The 22,679-nt window shown below is 42.3% G+C and overlaps 1 long non-coding RNA gene across 1 annotated transcript; it reads left to right on the top strand.

Annotated features, from left to right (window-relative positions):
* Positions 1-4,183: 4,183 nt before the first annotated feature.
* Positions 4,184-22,316, top strand: LOC144684154 (uncharacterized). Its single transcript, XR_013577414.1, has 3 exons — positions 4,184-4,296; positions 7,157-7,226; positions 20,503-22,316. It is a non-coding gene; the product is annotated as an uncharacterized LOC144684154 (long non-coding RNA).
* Positions 22,317-22,679: the final 363 nt, after the last annotated feature.

Here is a 22,679-nt window from a genome sequence, read left to right as displayed (position 1 = left end):
AAATTCATCACAGATCTGTACACTGTAGGGCTATATTTTCTCTGTATACATGTAATTGCATCGTAAACCCATTTATCAAAGTAAAAGCGAAATACTGCAGATGCTGGAAGCCTGAACTAAAATCAGAAACATTAAAAATGTATTCTTTTATGCGTTTTCCCCAACACCAGCACTCCCTTACCCCACCGGCCCCACCACACAGGGCCATTTTTGTCACTTGTTTTTATGTTTTGATTTCACAGAGCGCTGGCCCTTGTTCTGCTGTTAACACATTCTGCTCTTATCTTTGTGCCATTATCAGCACCTTCTTTAATCTTTAACACTACCATTAACACTCCCTTCATCCTGTATCCATGGGGAGAATTTTGTCCCTGTTGGACAGGCGTGGGTGCAGGCGGGAGCACGGCCGATTGCCGCCCGCGATTGGCTGCACGCCACCATTTTACACGGGCGGGCCAATTAAGGCCCGCCCAGCGTGACGTGTACCTGGAAGCACTGTGCGGGCTGGGGTGGGGGCGGGGGAGTAGGTTGAGTCGGGGAGTGCGCTCTTTCACGCACGCACGCGAAAGAACACAGAAATCTCCCTGAGGCAAAGAGCTGCCTCGGGAGATTAGGTTTGATCTATAAAAATTTTAATAAAAACAAAAAAACGTTTTTAAGACGTGTCCCCTCATGTGACAATGTCACATGAGCTGGGACATGTCAATGAATTTTAATTTAAAAATTTTATTAAACTTTAAAAACCTTCATGAAACCTCATCCCACCCGTGGATAAGGTTCCATGATAAATGCGAAAGCCGCCTGGGCTCTTCGCCTGCCCGACAACCTTAAGGTTGGGCGAGCAGCTCAGTTAAGTGTTTTAATTGATATTTAACTAGCCTTAATAGGCCTTTGACAGTTTGGCGGCCGCGCAACCAACTCCGGTGCGTGCCCGCTGAGCTGAATATCTGAATGACGCGCGGTGACGTCGGGACACACGCCTGACATCACTGCGTGACATTTTACCCAAAGATTCTGTCCCATGACATCTTTGTCGAATTTCTCCTTAGCTCTCTCCCTGACCTATCCCTGACCTGCTATTTTGCTTCACCTGCTCCATCCCCCCTTAATCAGTACAAAATCCATCGCAGCCCTATTTCCTTTTAGCTCCGAAGATGTCATACGGACTGGAAACGTTAACTCTGTTTCTCTCTCCACAGGTGCTGCCAGACCTGCTGAGTTTCTCCAGCATATTCTGTCCCCATTTATCAAGGATTGTGTTTAGAATTTTGTCACACAAAGCACAAAGGGGGAAACTTTGCCATATGGTGGCATAGATATGGATTGGTCTGTCAGAAGACGCTGAATTTCACCAAAATACATAGTTTATCCCATCAAATTCAGCTCCGTAGTGGAACAATAAATTCTCAAATTTTGCAATGTACTGTTAGCTCCTATTGACGTAAAATCATTTGCAGTGATGATATTCTGCCCCTGCTAGTCTCCAAATCTCTATTCTACACTGTTAGGAGCCAACTTTGAAAATACTACAAGTTTGTGTCTGTTTTACAAAGCCAGCACTTTTTAGCTATTGCTCTATACTGTACTCTCAGGCCCAAACACTAATAAATAATGTGACTGAAATTGTTGCAGTCATTCACAGTATCAACGTTTCAGTGGTCTTAAGAGGGGAAGTCTTGAACCTACTTAGGGGATTCCCACCATGAAGGACAAAATATCTGAAGAGATCTGAAAACCAATTCTAGTACCTGTAAAAGTGTTAAAGTGCCCTCCAGATTTGTGCCCACACCAAATGAAATCGAGTCAAAGACCTTTTTCTTCAAAACTAATGAAGAACATCCAATGACTAACATAAATCAATGCATCACTCTTGAAAATCAGCTTTAGTTTCACTGACAACAAATACCTAAAGACCACACTCTCAGTTTTATCTTCAATGAGTTCTCACTTGTGAAATTTAAACTGATTCAACAACGCTACATCATGAAGCCATTTTTCACATAAATTCCCTATGAGTGAAGACAATGTTTCCCAAAAATGTATCAAGCACTTAAAAAGTTGCAGGTTTATGTTTATGAAGCAAATGAGATGGGAACTATTCTAATCAATAACTGAAACTTCAAGAGGTTTCAGCTCTTTGAGGAAGTTAAATAAAACCCTGAGAAAACCATCCTTGAGACTGGATTGTTTGTGCCTTTCCATGGTTGACTGTCATTGTTATGCAGCTGTAACTTTTTAAATGTAATTTAGTTGCCTACTACTCCTCTTCCTAGATCCCACAGTGACCCATCCCTGGACCTCTGCTTGGTCAGACTAATGTAACCAGTTTGTAGAGTCAAATCTCTGTCTTATCACCATGGTACAGTGCATTAGAGCAGCATCTCATATGCTATGTTCTCTCCGAATGCTGATCATTTAGAGCAATCACGCTAGTTATAATGACACCACAGGAGATGAGTACTGACCAGGCAATTGTGATAATTATTGTTGCTATCAATGCATGTGTTTTATTGAAGTTGGAATTATATTGACCGTCATTCATAACTGATGCGAATGGAGAATGGTTTCATAAGGCTTTATTGTTTGCTACCTGGTACTTGACAGGTATAAAATTAATGTAAGAAGCACAGGCTTTTAAGGAATTGTGCTTTTGAATATACTGTCTCTATTTCCTTAAAGGGAAATTGTTACCACTACTAGGGAGAATGAAGAGACATGTATCATTATTATCATGGGTGATATCATGTACTAAGCAAATTCCGTCACTGCAATGTGGTTGGCAAGTGAATGAGAAGAGGTTTGGATTTATTTATAACCTATAGTTTATTATTATGGGACTACATAGTAAGACTTTAATTTATTATAGTAGTTAGGATTGAATCAGAGCAATGTCACACAAACTTTCAGATTAAGTAGCAGCTGTAAACTTACTGAAGCTACCTCTAACTTCATTGTATTCAGACATATAAATAAAGTCATAGACGACAACTTGCATTTATATACAGCCTTAAATGTAGTGAAATGTCCCAAGGCACTTAGAATACTCTCATAGAAAGATATAATAAAGAAATTATTTGCAGCTGTAAAACAGAAGTACATTATTTAAAAGCTTACCACAAACAAATATTATGGGATATTTTTACATTTCTGAAATTTAAGTTGGCATTAGGTGTTTTACCCAAAAATGCAGGAAAAAAATCCACTGCAAATAAAAGTCAAGTTTCGCATTACATAGCTCATTAGAGAAAAAAAATATGTTTGGCCAAATATACCAATCTTTTAAGAATATGCACCATTAGCGACAGTTTCATCCCCTGAACAAACAGCACAACCAATCTTGCTATTTAATGTTTTATTGGGAGTTACCGTGCGTTGAATTAATGAAAGTCTCGATTTGTGCATCACTGTCTCAATTAAAAGCTTTTTTTTTTGGCAACACAGTCGGTATGTTTCTGTGATATTGCAGTCAAATACAGGGTTAATTGTGCTGTATGTTTAGTGGATAAGACTGATGGCAATGATATATAGAAGTGGTTTATATGACCTGGCTACATAACCAAATGCAGTGAGCTCTTCAGGCGTGTAATGTAAAACTTGATTTTGGCACAAGAGCTGAAAAGTAAATTTACTGAACACCTTTGCAGTAACAGGAATACATTTTTTTGCCTCTTTCGGAATTTAGAGAATAAATTTTCAACTTGCTGCTCGGGTGTAAGGATAGTATTGCAGGTCAGCCACGCCTTGCAGAGACTGCCAGTGATCACAATGGAAATAAAAAATGGTGCTTTCTGTACTGGGTGGCTGATTCACAACATCAGCTGTATAACCCAATTGCAAGTTGAAAATCTGTTTTTTTTTAAAAAAAAGATTTTATAACTCATTGAGTTGCAGGACACAGGAATCTGGCTCTGCCTGTCTAACGTAAGAAGCACAGGTTTTTAAGGAATTGTGCTTTTGAATATACCTATTACCTTAAAAAGAAATTGGTGCCACTACATCATCATTACCATGGTAATGTCACGTACAATGCAAATTCTGTCACTGCAATGTGGTTCGCAAATGAATGAGAAGAGGTTGGCATTGGATATAGAAACACATATATGTCATGGAGATCTTTAGCTTGTGCCATCTTGATTCATGGCCGGAGATGTGCCTTGTTAAAATGATATCTTTCTTTGTTTCTTGACAGAAACCTGTGCAGCCTGTGGACGATCCCTATGGTGCAAATGCTGTCATTGCATTTGGGACTTTCTCTGTCCCAGTAGCTGACATGTACCCCGAAAGTACACATTCAGAGTAAGTATAGCTGCTGTATGTTTTGTGGTGTTGCCTTCAGATTTGCAGTATAGTTTTGTAAAATGCATAGAAACAAGTTCACTAAGCTTACTATTTCTCGTCTTACTCCTTGCAATTACCCCCATTTCTCCTGAAGCTGGTTAATTGTGCTCAGAGTCATCTGTACGGTATCCAAATGACCATTCTTCATGGGTGAACTTAGACCTTTTTTTGTGAGTCTGTGTGTGTTTATGAAGATTCCCTCAGAGCTGAGTCCAAACCTTTCCTCATATCCATGTGCATGCACTTTCTAGCAGAAGTCACAGTATGATGATCAAGAGCAAGAACCCTGTTTGATTTCTCCTTCCTCTCCCTCATTCTTACCTCAAATGTTTACTGTTCCAGCCCCTGTCAGCAGCTAACAAAACACAAACTGAAGACCAAACCAGGTATCTTCCTGGTTTGAGATTTAAACCCCATATCCTGCATCAAGTCTGGTTATTTCTGCTTCTATCATAACAAACACCTCTGCCCTTACTTACTCCCACAGCCAACGATCTTATCCATACTTTTGTGACATACAAACTCGACTTCTGCAATATTCATCTTTCCAGCCACCCATGCTCCACCCTACATAAACTCTTAACATGTCCGAAACACCACTAACCACATGCCAGTGTCACACTAACACCTAACTACCTAGAACCTCTGTTCTCGTAGATGTAACCTGGCTGCCTTCCAATTCATTTGATTCAAAATCCTTATCCTCATTTATCATTTTCTCCATTGCCTTGAGCAAATCTAACTCCACATTCTCCTCCAGCCCTACGTCCCATCCTGGACACTCAAGTCTTCTGAGTCAGGCCTCCTGTGCCTCACCCTCTCCCAACTTTCCACCATTGGACATAGAATCTTCAGCCATCTCAGCTTTATTCTCGGAATTCACCCTAATCTCTTAACTTCCAGCTTCAAAAGCTTTATTTTCAACTACACCTTTGATCACGTTCCTTTAAGGGGAGATGATAGTACAACATCGCTGGACTAGTAATCCACGACAGCTGGTGGAATTTTAACTCCATTAATAAAAATCTGGAATATAAAGCGAGTCTCAGTAATGGGACCATGAAACTATCTCCAACCATGGTAAAATCCCACCTGGTTCGCTAATGTCCTTTAGGGAAGGAAATCTGCCACCCCCCCTACCTGGTCTGCCCTACATGTGACTCCAGACCCACAGCATGTGGTTGACTCTTAAATGCCCTCTGAAATGGCCTAGCAAGACTCAGAGTTCAAGGGCAATTGGGGAATGGCAACAAATGCTGGCCTTGCCAGTGATGCCTATGTCCCATGGAAGAATAAAGGAAAAAAAGCACCGGTCCTTCCATTGCTAGATATCTGCTTCTCTTTCTGTTATGTGCTTCATTGGAGTGTTCACTATATTAAATGAGTGACATAAATGTAAATAGAATCATAGCATTATAGAATGGTTACAGCAAAGAAGGAGGCCATTTGGCCCATCATGAGCATGCTGGCTCTCTGCAAGAGCAATTCGCCTAGCCCCACTTCCCCACCTTTTCCCCGTGGCCCCCCAAATCTTGTTTGTTATTAAATTACAGATATATTACTAACTGAACCATCAAGGAGACTTCAATAGCTTTTAAAAAAATCTTTGTTTAAACGTTAAATGCTGATGATTTTATCTATCCTAAAGATGTTGCGGAACTCGACCATGAAAGATAGCTGCAGCAACTCAGGAAAACCTGAGTTAATGGCTTTTTCCTCTATTGTTAATTTCCTTTGTACAGTTAGGCCAAGGGACTCCACCAACTCCAGTACTTTTTAGCCTACTATTGGAATAACAACAACAGGTCCAACGGACAGTAAAATTAATCCTAATTCTCTGTATTTGATGTTTAGAAAGGGAAATAGATGGTGAGTGTCACTGTTTACATGAAACTGTTGAACAGTGGTTTCACTATTTGTCAGCTGTAAAGAATGGGTATTTGTGTTAGTAGCATATTATCTACTTTCACCAGTGAATAGAGAATTCAGTTAAGGAACATTAAGGGACATAGTTTTCACTTTTGGAGATTGTGTAAAACAGAGGTGATTAGCTCAGTTTCCCTTTGTACAACTCTCCCAATTTTCAATCTGTTAACTCCAATAGGAAATAAAATGAGGAGAAGTGACAGGGAGGTGGAAGTAGGTTCAATAATAACTTTCAGAAGTGAATTGGATAAATACTTAAAATGGGGGGGAAAAATATGTAGGATTAGAGGGAAACTCTTTTCGAGTTATCAACAGTCACAGATTGCAACTCTTTCAAGTACAATCACAGTTCTTGGTTTCCGGGAGTGGGACATGAACCCACAACCCTCTGATTCAAAGGTGAGGGTGCTATGAACTGAGCCACAACTGACACCTAAGAGCAGCGTAGTGGGACTAACTTTCAAAGACCGGGCACAGGTATGATCAATCAAATGGCCCCCATTTGTGCTGCATTAGCCTTGAATAGGATCTTGTTTTGGGAAGATATTTCAGGCAGTGGTAATTCCTGAGACAGTCAGTGAAGCATTTCCAGAGTTACAAATTGCTCAACAGGAAAATTCATCCTCCGTGTCAATTATTGACATTTCCAATGGCGGTTCTGGACCATTCCATCAAAACTTTTATTTATTTCTGATACATGTGATTGATACAATGCTGTCACCACATCAGCGATCCTTGATGTGTACCACTTTTTTTTACAAAACCTGGGTAGATTTTCCGCCCATTTCTCAATCATTTAACCAAGCTGATACAGCCGTCTTAGAGTAGAAATTAGGTTGAACAACTTGTTAATAATAATCAGTACAAAATGAGCATTGCATTTCAATCCTAGAGCACCAACAGTTGGAATTCCTGAAACCGAGGAAGAGAATTCTGCATCTTCAGCGGTACCAGTGTAACAGGTTAGTCTTCAACTTTTCACACTTTTATTTCCATTGATTTGTGACCGTGTTCAAGACTAAAAAGATCCACCAAATTGCTAACAGCAATGAAAGAATCAGAGAGTGATCTAGGAGTGAGCACTTGTCAAAATAAGCACTGCTGGTTAACAAGAACATCTCTCTTTTAACAAACAGAAAATGCTGAAAAAGACTCAGGAGGTTATGGCAGCATCTGTATTGAGAGAGGAACAGATTTAATGGCCTGGATTTTCACCGCTTCAGGATGAAATGGCGGGGGCGGGGGGTTCTGATTCTGGGATTCCTGACCCCATTTTCGGGCTGTCTGATTTCCGGAGTGCCTTTAAAGGGTTCCTGTCAAAAGCCCGCATCCGGCACTCCGGGCCTTGCTGGCTCCACTGTGGATATGGACATCTCCTACTCCTCTGCAATTTTCATGGAGTTGGGCCAAGTTTTTAAAGAGTTGTTGTTCATGGTTACCTCGGAGGAGCTGTGAACCCTAGTCTGCATGAGGTGATGTTTTAAAAGATAAGCTCAAAAGGTGCTCCTCGTGCCCCCATTGCTAAGCTCTGCCCTTCTACTCACATCCTGTGACCCTTCATGTCCCCATGCCAAGATTTGTCTTTCCACCCACCCCCGGTCCCAAATGCCCCCTATGCCCAGCTCTGCCCTTCCGAAAGAAAAGTGATCCATTCATAGCTTTCTACTATTTGGGAATAAGAAGTCATTTCACTACAAGCCAATTAAAGTGTCAACCATCCAGGCCCTTTCAAGCATCAATAACAAAAATCACAAACCCTTGAAGCCACTTAACTTGTGTAAAAAAAAACATTGTGGAATTGGCATCAGAGATTAGAGAGCCTGAGATGTCAACCAAACAATGTTTTTTCTGGGGCAAAGGAGCTTCAACAAGCTTAATGGATGTCTGGGCCCTCAGACAACTCTCATCACGTATGAAGTTGATACCATAAAGGTATTAGAGCGGGTGACTAAACTGGATATTCACTGGTAGGGAGTGGCTCACACAGACTCCATCTGACAGCTTTGTTGTGGAATATTAATGGGCTGCATCTTCCAGTCGGTGAGCGGGGTTGGGGGGGGGTGGGGAACCCACTCGCCGATGTGTAAAATGGCGCAGTGTGACATTGGGTGTGCATCCCGACGTCACCCCGTGTCATTTAGATTTTCAGTTCGGCGGGCGCGCAGCTGAGTCAGCTGCGCACCCGCCAAACTGTCAAGGGCCACTTAAGGCCATTACAAAGGTGATTAAACCAATTAATGGAGCTGCCCGTCCAACCTTACAGTTGGCGGGCAGGGGAAGAGCCCAGGCGGCCTTCATAAAACACATGAAACCTCATCCACGGGCGGGGTGAGGTTCCATGAGGGATTTAAAATGTGTATAAAATGTTTAAATATAAGAAGTTGACATGTCCCAGCTCATGTGACAGTGTCACATGAAGGGATATGTCAGGAATATTTTTTCTACCCTTCCAAAAAATTTTTAAAGTTCCACCGATCTCCCTGAGGCGGCACTTAACCTCAGGGAGACCTGCGCACTCTTCCATGGGCATGTGTGGAAAAGCTCACTCCCGGCTCAGGGAACCATCCCCCAAGCACTCCCCACCGCCCGCACAGGGAGCGCATAGCGCTTCCGAGTGGACATCACGTAAAATGGCAGCACATCCCCAACAGGGGGGCACCGACTGGGAACCCACCCGCCCGCGCCCACTCCCACACGTACCCCCTGGTGGGGTGGGAGGGAAATGCTGCCCAATGAGTTTAACATTTGGGAGGAAAAAGCTCTTCTTGTTATTCAAGAAGGTGTTATATTGCAAAGCACAACAACAACAATTACACCTGAATGTGGATTGAAAATTATTTTCAAACCACTTGTAATTCTTCTTCTTGAGTTCCCTGCTCAAAGGTAGCTCTGACCAACAGTGTCACAACCTCCGCCCCGGGTAGGGTAAGGAGGAGGTCCCAAATCAACCCCTGCCGGAACAGGGTCTGAACCCCATGCTGTTGGCACCAATCTGATCCATACCAGACTCCCAGACAGCTGAGCCAATCATGCACCCCCACCCCCCACCACCCCCTTACCAGTTGCTGTGGCAACATACACTTTTACATGCATGTTGTGGCCTGATAGAGGCTCCAATTACTCTCCATCACATGGCTGACCCAGAATCTCTGCTCTCACCGCCTACCATTGGCGCATGTTGGAAGGTATACAAGTTATTTTGGCTGTGTTATGAGCGCACCTTCCTTGGCCATCAAGGCCTGGAGTTGGCCTTGAACCCAGAGCTTCTGGGTCAGAGGCAGCAATGCTGCCCATTGCATCACAAGACTTCCCCGTTTGTATTAAAGCCTGGAAATTACAGTGTGCCCTTTTAGATTAGCAATACCTAATGCATATGTAATTAAACTAAGGTATTAATTTATTTATTTCAACATGATTAATATCCCATTAAAATAGCAAAATAACATCTGACCTACGTGCTCAGCATTTATAAACCAATGTAACGCTGTGGGGTAGATCTTGACACTGTGTAAAACGGACAATAGCAAATTGGCAGAGTGTTCTACATCTCTTGATTTTTATTTTCATTAACTTCAGTTGGAAGAATAATCAAGAGAAATGTAGAATGGGCTATCACAAAGCCGAAATCTAACCCTCTAATCTCCAAGTTTAAATCACCGAATACACAGATCTTAATATTCTGTCATTTTTAGCCTAATTAAACACATAAACTGTTCCCCAAATCAATAGATTATGATCAGGCAAAAGACCAATTTCAAAACAAAATTTGGAATATTAAATGCTGAAGAAAGATACTCAAAATGCTCCTATTTTTCAAAAATAGAATGATATAAGATAACCTCTGAAACACTATTGTCCCAACATTAGGACTTTATGAAAACATCCTTGGCGTTAAAAGTTTTTTTTTAAAGTTGCCTGGTTCGAAATGTTTTGACACAGATAACACTTGGGACAGGATTCTTCCATCGGCGTGCAGGGGCGGGCCCAACACGCCAGCACGTAGAGTGATGCGCGATGACGTCGGGCGTGTGTCCTGACGTCATCGCGATATTTCGTTCGACAGGCGCACGCCGGAGTCGGCTGCGCGCCCGCTGAAATGTAAACAGCCTACGAAAGCCAGTAAGAAATGAATTGAGGCACTTGCGAACGCTGCCCGTCTAACCTTAAGGTTGGCGGGGGGGACAGGCAGAAAGCCCATGCGGCCTTCGCGTTTTTCGGGAAACCTCATCCACGGGCGGGCTGAGGTTTCCTGAAGCTTTTAATCAAATAAAAAAATAAATTTTCACAAATTTAAAAACATGTCCCAACTCATGCGACACACTTACATGAGGGGAACATGTTTAAACAAATTTTTAAATAATTTGTTGAATTGTTTTAATCTCCATCCAACCTCCCCGAGGCAGCTCCGTGCCTCAGGGAGATTGCTGCGCTCTTTCGTGTGCATGCGCAGCAGAGCGCTGGCCCCAACTCTCCCTCCTCCCCCCCCGCCCGCACAAGGTAGCGCTGAGCACTACCGATCTTGTATCATGCTGAGCAGGCCTTAATTGGCCCGCCCGCGTAAAATGGCAGCATGCAACCAAAGGCGGGCGGTGATCATCTCCACGCCCTCCCCCGCCCACCCACCATAGGAAAAGTCCTGGCCATAAAGAATAAAAAGATAACTGGCTTTTTTTTTTTACCTTTTTCATCCTGAGGATTGTAACCATCAAATTGAAATTTGCTCTTTTATTACCCATGTTGATATCAGTAAACTCAACTGACTGGCACTCTAACCAGTGATGATCCAGGTTTGAGATTTAAAAAACACATCCTATCCTTCATCAAGACTGGTCATTTTCATTTCTGGTGTGACAACCATCTCTGCCCTTACCTCATTCTCTCCTGCTGTTTTCCATTGCTTTACGGTGCACTCAATCTCACACACAATGAAGAAACTCCTGGAGCACTTTGTGGAGTTCTGGCCATTTAATTAGAGGAAGAATATTATCACCCATGAGAGGGGATGGAAGGTATCAAGATGGTACCTGTTATCAGGAACCTTGAGTCACGAGGGAAGGTTGAAGATGTTTGGCGCATCCTGTTTAAAAAATGGACTTCAAATTGAATTAAACTGTTAAAATTATGAAAAAGGTTTGCAAAGTTAACGAAGGAAAGTGTTCACTATGGCAATACATTTCAAACCAAGTTAAATATTCTGCCAGAATGCTACTTGGGAAATGCTCCTGATTGGCTGCCTTTACTGGCAGAAGCCAAATTTGTGTATCAATCTGGAGTTAAGGCAGCTGATCAGGAGACTCCTCACTGAAGTAATTCCTAGCTTTCAAAACATAAGAGTAAAATCTAAAGGCCTTTTGAACCCCAGGGTAAACAGTCCTGTGAAATAGGTTACCAAGGAGAGCCATTGAGGTGGGCAATATTAGGGGGTTCAAGGGGCAATTGGATGACTTTCTTTAGAGAGAAAGGCTGAGGGATAAGATGAGAAGGTGGGTAAGTGAAAATGTGTTGACCTTGTTGGGACAAATTGTCTTCTCCTATTCCTAGGAGCTGAGATGTGTACACACCTTTAAGTATGAAGTATTTGAAAAGATAGAGGTAACAGACAGTGGTTAATCCTTAGCCAAGTGCACAACAAAAGCAATCTGTTGTCTGTAAATCCTGCTTCAAAGTAACTCTCAGCTGTGCATGAATACTGAGAAGCAGCCACCCCACTTTAAAATGTGTTGTGTTGTGTGGTGTTTAGGGATTTAGCAGCAGAAAAGCCACAACAACAAAATTCATGGAAATGTAAAAGTGCAAAAATTGTAGATGATATGGATTGGGTACACCATGCATGTATTTTACTGTGATGTATACATGTTGCTTTAATCACAAATTAAAATAGTAAATCAGGTCCAACAGTGCGCAGAGTGCTGTCAATTATAAGACAAGTATAATGCTAATATCAGTAAGATTTATAAAAGGGATGAGATTGTGTTTCTGTGGATCAATTATTTCAGCTGGATGAGTGAGAGAGAACGGGGGGGTTACATCAACATGTTATGAAAGTGTAAAACTAGTTTGGCACATTGCCTGATTTGTGCTAGACGAATGTTGCAACCAATTCAAATTACAATCATTTCTGTACAACGTGAGACAACTGCAATGCTGCTCCGCATGAACATGTGATGATAATAGACAGGAAAAGACGCACTGCTCCATCCAACCTGTCCTATATGATTCTGATGTCCCTACACATCATGATCCAAACACTTCCTACCCCTCTGGCAAGATGTAATCTCTTGGAAGAGGTGAAAAACTCAATAAAAATCCAGATCAATTAGGAAAAATTTTGAAAATTCCTCTTCAACTGCTTTAGCTGATCAAAACTAGTCCAGGAGATCACATTGACCCTGATTTATATTACAGGGTACCCAGTTCTTGTACAAGGTGATCTCCCCCAGCCAGCAGACCCAGCTTTGTCTTGAAGGAATATAGTAAATGAGCGTTCGCTGCATGAGACTGCAGCCTGTTCTACAGGTTCACTGTTCCCAAAGAATAGAAGAAACATCCAATCTAGTCCTACCCTTACATAACTAGTAAGCGTGATCGCTGGTTCTCCCTGGACCCATCCATTTGATATAGTTGGTCCAATTAAACACAATCTTGCCCCTTCATTATTTTACAAATCTCAAGCAATTCTCTTCTGTGCGAACACTTTGCTGAAGTAAACAGACCCAGCTCTTTATGCCCATTTGGGTAACCAAGGTGTTTTAAAATGAGAATTAATCTTGTAAACCCCGTCCTTCCACTTCCCAAATCCTAAATATCACCCACCATCTGAGGAGATCAAACTGCACACAGCCTTGTTCTGTGAATACAACCTATGAGTTTATTTGATTTAAGCTCCAGGGCTTGATAATGAACCTTTAAAGTGATGCACTATTGCACCCAAATCTCTTTCTTTCACTATTTAGCAATAGACCTGCCCACTGGTTAAACATGATTCGCCGGCAGTGGCCCATTTCCCCAACTCGAGATCTCCTCCCGGGTAGTTGAGCAGCCTCTATAGTCCTAACACTCACACATAGCTAGGTATTGTCTTTAAGTCTATGAATCATTTCTGAAACACTGTACCTAGGTCACTGATGAAAATAATAAATAACAAGGGTCCTAATACCAATCACTGTGGGATCTGACTGATCTCTGATCTCAAAGCAGCTATATTCCATTGACAACAAAGTTTGGCCTACGGACAATCTGCAATTCTCAATCCATCGCAACAGATTACCACTGATTCCAAAATATTCAATCCATAGTGCAGACTCGTGTGCGGTACCTTATCAAAAGCAATCCGAAAGTCCAGGTAGAAAATGTCTACTGGTTTGCCCTAATCCAACCTGGTGAATCCTTGGGAAAATTTGACCACATTTATAAGGCACAACCTTATTTTGCAGAAGCTGTGTTCGACAAGGCTAAAGTAGTCATATCAGGAATCCTTGTTGTTGCTCTGAGAATCTAGCCTATTGCAAAAGTGAGACTTACTTGGGGGCTACATTGGCATCTTCCCAGACTAGGGGGAAAGTTCCCGATTCCTGGCCCACAAGGAGTGCTGTAAAATACACTAATCTGAAATTCTTGCCTTAATTTTGCTGGTGAGTTTCCTAATGCCTGCGAAGTCCACCCAGCAGCAGCTCATTTAAATTGGGTTCTCATTGCGCTGTGGGAACCTGACCTAATCTGATAGTCAAGTGCCTCGCCTTTCCCAGGATGAGACGAACATACGCCTCACACCCATCACCATAAAAAAGACAGCAACTGGCATGAACACAGCAAGTTGAGGGTAAGTTCCCCATTTTTTTTAAGGTCTAAACACCCACCCAACCTTCTCCTACTTACTGTGGAGGGGTTAGTATCGAGACCTGAGAGTCCAATGTAAGCAGTCCTTGAGCATTTTTCAATAGCCCGATACAGACTTTGATGGCCGTCTGACACTTAAGATAGCTGGAAATGTTTTGCCATTACTGCCACAGTCATCCATTATCCTCTTTACCATTAACATTGTAGCTGACCTAATGGTGGTCTTAATCTCTTTTACCTATTCATAGGGTGTTTCTTTGTTTTCAAAACAGAAACAGAAATACCTGGAAAAACCCAGTAGGTCTGCAGCATCGGCGGAGAAGAACACAGTTGACGTTTCGAGTCCTCATGACCCTCCAACAGAACCATTCTGTTGAAGGGTCATGAGGACTCGAAACGTCAACTGTGCTCTTCTCCGCCGATGCTGCCAGACCTGCTGAGTTTTTCCAGGTATTTCTGTTTCTGTTTTGGATTTCCAGCATCCGCAGTTCTTTGCTTTTATCTCTGTGTTTCTTTGTTTTACTGGATACAAAGAACGCTTTGTTTACATTGTGTTTATATGTGACTAGTCATCTACCTTGGCTTTTTTATCGTACAAATACATCTTTTGACTTTGGCCTGTGTGTCTATGGATTCTGATTTTCTCTTTAAAAGCCTGCCATTTATATTCAGCATATGTGTTACATTCCACCAACATGTATTTTGATGTGTTATGGTTATACATATATTTTTATGCTTACCTTTAACAATTATCTTCATTTTTATAATTATCTTTTATCGAATTGAATGCCCTCCTCATGGGAGAATGTTGGTTCATGTTATGACATGGTCAGGGAAGCGGGAATGGGAACCAGTATCATTCCACAAAAATCACCGACCGATCTTGATTTCTTAGATATTCAGTAGGAACTGACTCGGTGAGAATTTGATGGATTGGAGCTGTCCGTAGGTGACTTTTTTTCCCCTCTCACTTACACTCCCTCCTCCTCCTAAGAGATTAGAAAAGAGCCCTCACTCATGACCCGCTGATTGTTGTTCAGTGTTGATACCTGGAGTAAAAGAAAGACTTGCATTTATATAGTGCCTTTCATGACAGGATGTCAACAAAGCCCTTTACAGCCAGTCAGGTACTTTTTGAAGGGTAGTCATTGTTGTAATGTAGATAACTCAGCAGCCAGTTTCCTTTTTTTAATTCATTCATGGGATGTGGCCTTCGCTGGCTAGGCCAGCATTTATTGCCCATCCCTAATTGCCCTTAGGAAGGTGTTGGTGAGCTGCCTTCTTGAACCACTGCAGTTCATGTGGTGTAGGTACACCCACAGTGCTGTTAGCGAGGGAGTTCCAGGATTTTGACACAGCGAAAGTGAAGGAACGGCGATATATTTCCAAGTCAGGTTGGTGAGTGGCTTGGAGGGGAACTTACAGGCGGTGGTGTTCCCATGTATCTGCTGCCCTTGTACTTCTAGGTGGTAGAGGTCATTGGTTTGGATGGTGCTGTGGAAGGAGCCTTGGTGAGTTCCTGCAGTGCATCTTAACAGCAAGCTCCCACAAACAGCAATATGACAATGACCAGATCATTTTTTTTTTAGTAACATTAGTTACAGGTTAAATATTAGCCGGGATACCAGGGAGAATACCCCTCTTGTTCTTCAGAAAGTGTCATGGGATCGTCTATGTCCATCTAAGAGATCAGGCAGGACCTAGTTTTTAACACCACATCCAAACGACAGCATCTCCGACAGTGTAGCACTCTCTGAGTACTACACTGGAATGTTGCCTACATTCTGCACTCAAGGGGAGGTGGTGGCATAGTGGTGGTATTGCTGGATTAGTAATCCAGAGGCCCAGGCTAATTCTTAGGGGACACCAGTTCAAATCCCACCACAGTAACTGGTGGAATATAAATTCAATTAATAAATCTGGAATTAAAAATGTTAGTCCAATGGTGAGCAGGAAACCATTGCCAATTGTTGTCACTTATCCTTTAGGCAAGGAAATCTGCCATCCTTGTCTGGCCTGGCCTACATGTGGCTCCAAACCCACAGCAATGTGGCTGATTCTTAAATGCCCTCTGAAATGGCCCAGCAAGCCACTCAGCTGTATTAAACTGCTACAAAGTCTAAAAGGAATGAAACAGGACAGGCCACCCAGCATTGACCTAGGCACCAGAAACAATAATGGCACACCCAGCCTGGTTAACCCTGCAAAGCCCTCCTTACTATCATCTGTGGGATAGTGCCAAAATTGGGAGAGCTGTCCCATAGACTAGTCAAGCAACAGCCTGACATAGTCATACTCTCAGAATCATACCTTACAGATATTGTCCCAGGCACCACCATCCCTGGGTAAATCCTGTCCCACCAACAGGATAGGCCCAGCAGAGGTGGCAGCACAGTGGTATACAGTCGGTGGGGAGTTGCCCTGGGAGTCCTCAACATTGACTCTGGACCCCATGAAGTCTCATGGCATTAGATCAAACATGGGCAAAGAAACCTCCTGCTGATTATCACCTACCCCACAACAACCCCCCCCACCCCTCCTCTAAATCAGCTGATGAATCAGTGCTCTATGTTAAACACCACTTGGTGGAATCACCAAGGTTGGCAAGGACACAGTGTGTGCTCTGGGTGGGGGACAGCAATGTCCATCACCAAGAGTGGCTCAGTAACATCACTACTCACTAAGCTGGCTGAGTTCTAAAGGACAAAGGTGTTAGACAAGATCTGCGGCAGTTGGTTGGGGAACCATTGGGAAAAACATACTTGACCTCGTTCTCAACAATCTACCTGTCCATTGCAGTATTGGTAGGTATGACCATTTCACAGTCCTTGTGGGGCAAAGTCCTGTCTTCACATTGAGGTATCCCTAACCCTCCATCATGTTGTGTGGTGCTACCACTGTGCTAAATGGGATAGATTTCAAACAGATCTAGCAACTCAAAACTGGGCATCCATGAGGCGCTGTGGGCCATCCGCTGCAGCAGAATTGTTTACAGCCACAATCTGCAGCCCCATGGCCCAGCATGTCACCTACTTTACCATCAAGCTAGGGGATCAAACCTGGTTCAATGAAGAGTGCAGGAGGGTATGCCAGGAGCAGCACAAGGTGTACCTAAAAGTGAGCTGTCAACCTGGTGATGCTTTAACACAGGACTACTTGCACACCAAACAGTGTAAGCAGCAAGTGATAAACAGGGCTAAATGGCTCCACAGCGAAGAGATCAGATCTAAGCTCTGCAGTCCTGCCACATCCAGTCATGAATGGCAGTGGACAATTAAACAACCTACTGTGGGGAGGAGGCTTCACAACTATCCTCATCCTCAATGTTGGGGAAGCACAGCACATCATTGCAAAAGGAGGCTGAAGCATTTGCAGCCATCTTCAGCCAGAAGTACCGAGTGGATGATCCATCTCGGCCTCCTTTGGGGGTCCCCAGCATCACAGATGCCTGTCTTCAGCCAACTCGATTCATTCCACGGGATATCAAAAAACAGCGGAAATCACTGGGCAGTGCAAAGGCTATGGGCCCTGACATCATTCTGGCAATAGTACTGAAGACTTGTGCTCCAGAACAAGCTGCGCCCCTGGCCAAACTTTTCCAGTACAGCTACAACACTGGCAACTACCGGCAAAGTGGAAAGTTGCCCGGGTATGTCCTGCATACAAAAAGCAGGACAAATCCAATCGGCCACTTACCACCCCATCAGCCTTCTCTCGGTCATCAGCAAAATAATGGAAAGTGTCATCGACAGTGCTATGAAGCAGCACATACTTAGCAATAACTTGCTCACTGATACTCAGTTTGGGTTCCGCCAGGGCCACTCAGCTCCTGGCCTCATTACAGACTTGGTCCAAACATGGACAAAAGAGCTGAACTCAAGAACTGGGTTGAGAGTGACAGCACTTGACAGCATTTGACCGAGTGTGCCAGGCAATGGCCGCCTCCAACAAGAGAGAATCTAATCATCTCCTCTTGACATTCAATGGTATTACCATTGTTCCATCCACCACTATCAACATCCTGGGGTTACCATTGACCAGAACCTGAAACTCTGGCTACAAGAGCAGGTCAGGGGCTGGGAGTTCTGTGGTGAGTAACTCACCTCCTGACTCTCCAAAGCCTGTCCACCATCTACAGTTGGCATAAGTCAAAAGTGTGATGGAATACTCCCCATTTGCCTGGATGAGTGCAGCGCCAACAACACTCAAGAAGCTTGACACCATCCAGGACAAAGCAGCCCGCTTGATTGGCACCCCATTCATTATCTTAAACATTCACTCCCTCCAACACTGATGCACAGAGGCAGCAGTGTGTACCATCTACAAGATGCACTGCAGCAACTCACCAAGGCCCCTTCGACAGCACCTTCCAAACCCATGACCTCCACCACCTAGAGGGACAGGGGCAGCTGATGCATGAGAACTCCACCACCTGCAGGTTCCCCTCCAAGTCATTCACCATCCTGACTTGGAACTATATCATCATTCCTTCACTGTCGCTGAGTCAAATCCTGCAACTCCCTTCCAAGTGGGACAGTGGGTGCTCTAAACAGATGGACTGCGGCAGTTCAAAAAGGCAGCACACCACCATCTCCTCAAGGGCAATTAGGGATGGGCAATAAATGTGGGCCTAGCCAGCGATGCCCACATTCCATGAACAAAAATAGTCCCTGGAGTAGGTCTTGAACCCATAACCTTTTGACTCAGAAGTAAGTGTGTTACTGGTTGAGCTACAGCTGACATAAGTGCTATTTGTTTTTCATCTGTCATTTCAAGCACCTCGTTTCCTAGTTTACAAGGTTAAAGCAACAGCTAAGGAGAGGTTAATTCAGGGAACTTTTTTGCAAGTATGACTAAGTATCATGCTATAGATTGCCTTTACACACTGAATCATCAGGATGTACTTCTTTAAGCCTTCTACCTTGTGCAACATCTTGATGATTGCATCCAGGATAATATATAGCTATCCAGTGAGGGTGTGTGAAAGCAACCTGCAGTGACTCAGCCTTTAACTTATTCATCACCTGCAAGTACCTTGCCTCAAGATTGGGAAATGTTCACACCAGGAATTGCAGGCACAATCCCTCACCCAACTACTCTATTGTAGCAAATTTACCTGATTAAAAAAAAAACTTGTAGACATTGCACAAAGTGATTCATTGATTGCATTTTGGAATAATCCTAAAACAGAAACTTTCAACTTGTCTTTTAGAAGGAAGTAAATGTACGTGAGTTGGAATAGAGGCATGGGTTTGGTTCCTTCAATTAACACCTCTTTTCCAGTTACTAAAATTGTGCATTTTATGAGGCATTATGATCTTTATAGCACTGCTCCGAGTGTATTATTCATGATGCATACCTTTTGTACAATTTATCCCTGTCTTACAGATGCTCTAAGATCTCAGCATCTTATGCTTCTCCCTCTTGAGCATTGAGTATTAAAGGTTGAGGAGCGTCAGGAGGAAGCAGACCCGTCTGCCAATAAAGCAAGCCTTGAAGTGTAAAGCAGTTCAACTCTTTTCAACAGTGAATACATTTCATGCACAAAATTTTGAGGCTTTAAAGCTAAAAAGTACCTTCACTACTCTGTGAAGTGGTTCACAAGGACCCATTTTAAACTGTGGAGGCACTTATGTAAATAATTCACATCAATTCAACTGAGCAAGATTATACTGTACCTGCCCACTATTTACTAGGAACATCTGTGGTGCGTACATAAATTTCGATGTTATGCAGTCAGCTACTTACGTGTACTGTTACTGCTTTGGACATGGCACCATCTGATGCCTCCACAATTTAAAATGGGTCTTTTTGAACCACTTTACTGTGCGGTGGATTTACTTTTTAGCTTTAAGGCCCCATAATTTTGTGCATGGAAATGTATTCATCATTTGAAAAGATTAGAACAGGCATTGCACTTCAAGGCTTGCTTTATTGATGGATAGGTCTGTTTCCTTCTAATGCTCCCCAACCCCTTGTACACACCAACGCTCAAAAGGGAGAAGAATAAGAGGCTGAGATCTTAGAGCATCTATAAAACAAGGCAAAATTGAACAAAAGGTATGATCCCTAAAATTTCCTCCATCTTTTCCCAGATGCCTTGATACTTACTCCCATGTAGTTAGGAAGAAGGAGAATAAAACAGGGTGTTTCACCCTCAGAGTTGCTCTTCCTCGCATTTTGTAGCTTGGAGAAATCATGAGTGCAAACCCACATATAACTTACTGTATGGAATGAATTATAATTACAAAAAACATTGTATGGGCTGGCAGTGTAATGTTGGCAAGTCTGTATTAATTGAGATATGTCTTAAAATACAAAAAGTAACATTAAACCTTGTGAATTTTTTTTACAAACAGCAATTTCTACTTTCATATCTTAAACTTTTATTTTCTGTTACAGAGTTTACACCGTGTCATTGAATTCATTTCTATCTGAAGACATGATACTTGCACAAGAAAATTATACTCTATTATGTTTATGGCTACACTTTTATAAGCTAGTTAAAATAGTTTGATTTTGTAGCATTGTTGTTTTCTGTTTAATTTTACAAATGGTGCTTTTCCTGTGTCAAGTATCCACAAGTTCATAAGAAACAATTTTTGTGGCGCAGTACATTGTAAATTTATACAGGATACATGTTAGTGAAAACAAAAGATTCTTGTGAACCTGTTCTCTCAAAATAAAATAGGTTTTAGGCAAGAGGTGCACTACATTGGCATAGACTGATTGAGGTGAAAAGCAGGACTTTATGGTGCAGCTTTTACAGAGCTGTCAAAATGCCAATCATCTCCCCATGGACAATGGGGAGTCATCATTAAGCCACTGTTGCAAGCTTCTAATCTCCACTCTGGAAAAGGACTAGGTGGAAGCTGCAGAGCAAGTCACCTTCCTCACTATGAGCTGGAGGAAATGCAGTCTTGTAGAAACAGAAGGAAAGGATGGAGCTAACTAAAATGGTAATATACCAACTGGCACCTCTTGTAGCTCTCTAGGTTCTGTATATTGTATATTAACCTATACAGAAGTAACATATATTTTAGATCAGAATAATTAACTTATCCTGGAACTGAAGTTATTGTAATTATTATCTATGTTATTGTATCAGTTGAAAGTTGAACGTGTGTGATTTGTAAACATTTTTAAAATGATCGGGCCTGGGTTCTGCTTTGGGTAGATGACAAATGATGAGCATTGCTGGTAAGCCTAGCCATGAACCATTTGAATGTTTTCATCTTCCGGCAAGAACAGGATATAGGAATATTGAGCCAACCACATCTTGGCCATTTATGATCATTACTAGTGAGCAGAAAGCATAAAAACTGTCTGAAGAGTTGGTAAAGGTTGCAATAAATAAAACACTGCTCCCACCACCCCCCCAACCCCCTAAGTATGTTTGAAAGGGACATGTTTCTATTTGTGCTCAGAGACTGTGCAGCTTTGTAAATTTGGGAGTGCACAATTTTAGTCAGCCTGTTGATCCCTTCCATAAATCTCAGCTGGCGATGTGCCACTCCTGTCCTCATTTGATCTATAGTGGCTCCTACTCCTAACTTCCTAAATTTAATTCTTTATCCTCTTTTAAATCCCTCTGTGACATAGCCCCACCCTCCACCTGAGAACCGCACATGAAAATGGTCCGTTCCTCTAACTCTCCTCTTGTTGTGCTTTGGACCAACATTTTGTAGCTATGCCTTCAGCAGCTTTGGTCCCACTCTTTGGAATTTCCCCACTAAAGCTCCTCTAACTCTCTCTCTTCCTTTAAGACCTTCACTAATGTCTTTAATTGAGCTTGTGATCACCCTTCCTAATCTCCAGTTTTTGGCTCAGTGGCCATTTTCCTCACTCCTCTATGAAGTAACTTGGAACATTTCTACACCTAAAGCGCTGTATAAATGCCAGTTGTTGTCTTCATTGCCATCATCTTAGTCTCTGTCAGTATTATTAAGTAGAAAATCATGACTCAGTTCATAATTCTAATAAGTGTCCCTAATTCTGATGTTCTGTCCTTCAGTCACTTCCTCTGTGAAGAATATTGTTAACCATTACTGGTTGATTTTAAACAAAATATCCAAACGTCTGCCAGTTACCTGACTACCCAGAAAATAGGCCAGGCCATGTTTTGCTACAAGATGTTTAAGTTTTATAATTGTAATAAGTTGTGTTGAATTGAATCTTGTATTAATAGACAATAAAGCATTATGATTGTTACTTAATGAAGTGAAATCTTTCCTGAATGACAAGTACATATGCATGTAAGCTCAGGTCTGTGATCTTTAGCAAAACAAGTTAAAAAATTCTTGACCTATTCGTAGATAATGACCCTAATATTACATGAATGAATCACACTGTCAGGTTGAAAAACAAAATTCAAACAATTGGTTTCTCTTCATTTGACTCGAACTTCAACAGCATGTCTCACGGTATTTTAGAACTGAAGTAAACATCATTTACCAGGACATGTATTAATAAATCCCAGAACACTAGAAAGAACACACACAAATGTACCTTTAATTAGAACATTTAAGGAGTATGGAACATTACAGTTCCTGGCAGGATGGAATTGTCATGCCAAAACA

Source organism: Cetorhinus maximus, chromosome 9 (genome assembly GCF_964194155.1).
Source record: "Cetorhinus maximus chromosome 9, sCetMax3.hap1.1, whole genome shotgun sequence".
Lineage (NCBI taxonomy): Eukaryota > Metazoa > Chordata > Chondrichthyes > Lamniformes > Cetorhinidae > Cetorhinus > Cetorhinus maximus.
Note: the sequence above shows the minus strand (reverse complement) of the source record. Positions and strands in the feature narration are given on the sequence as shown.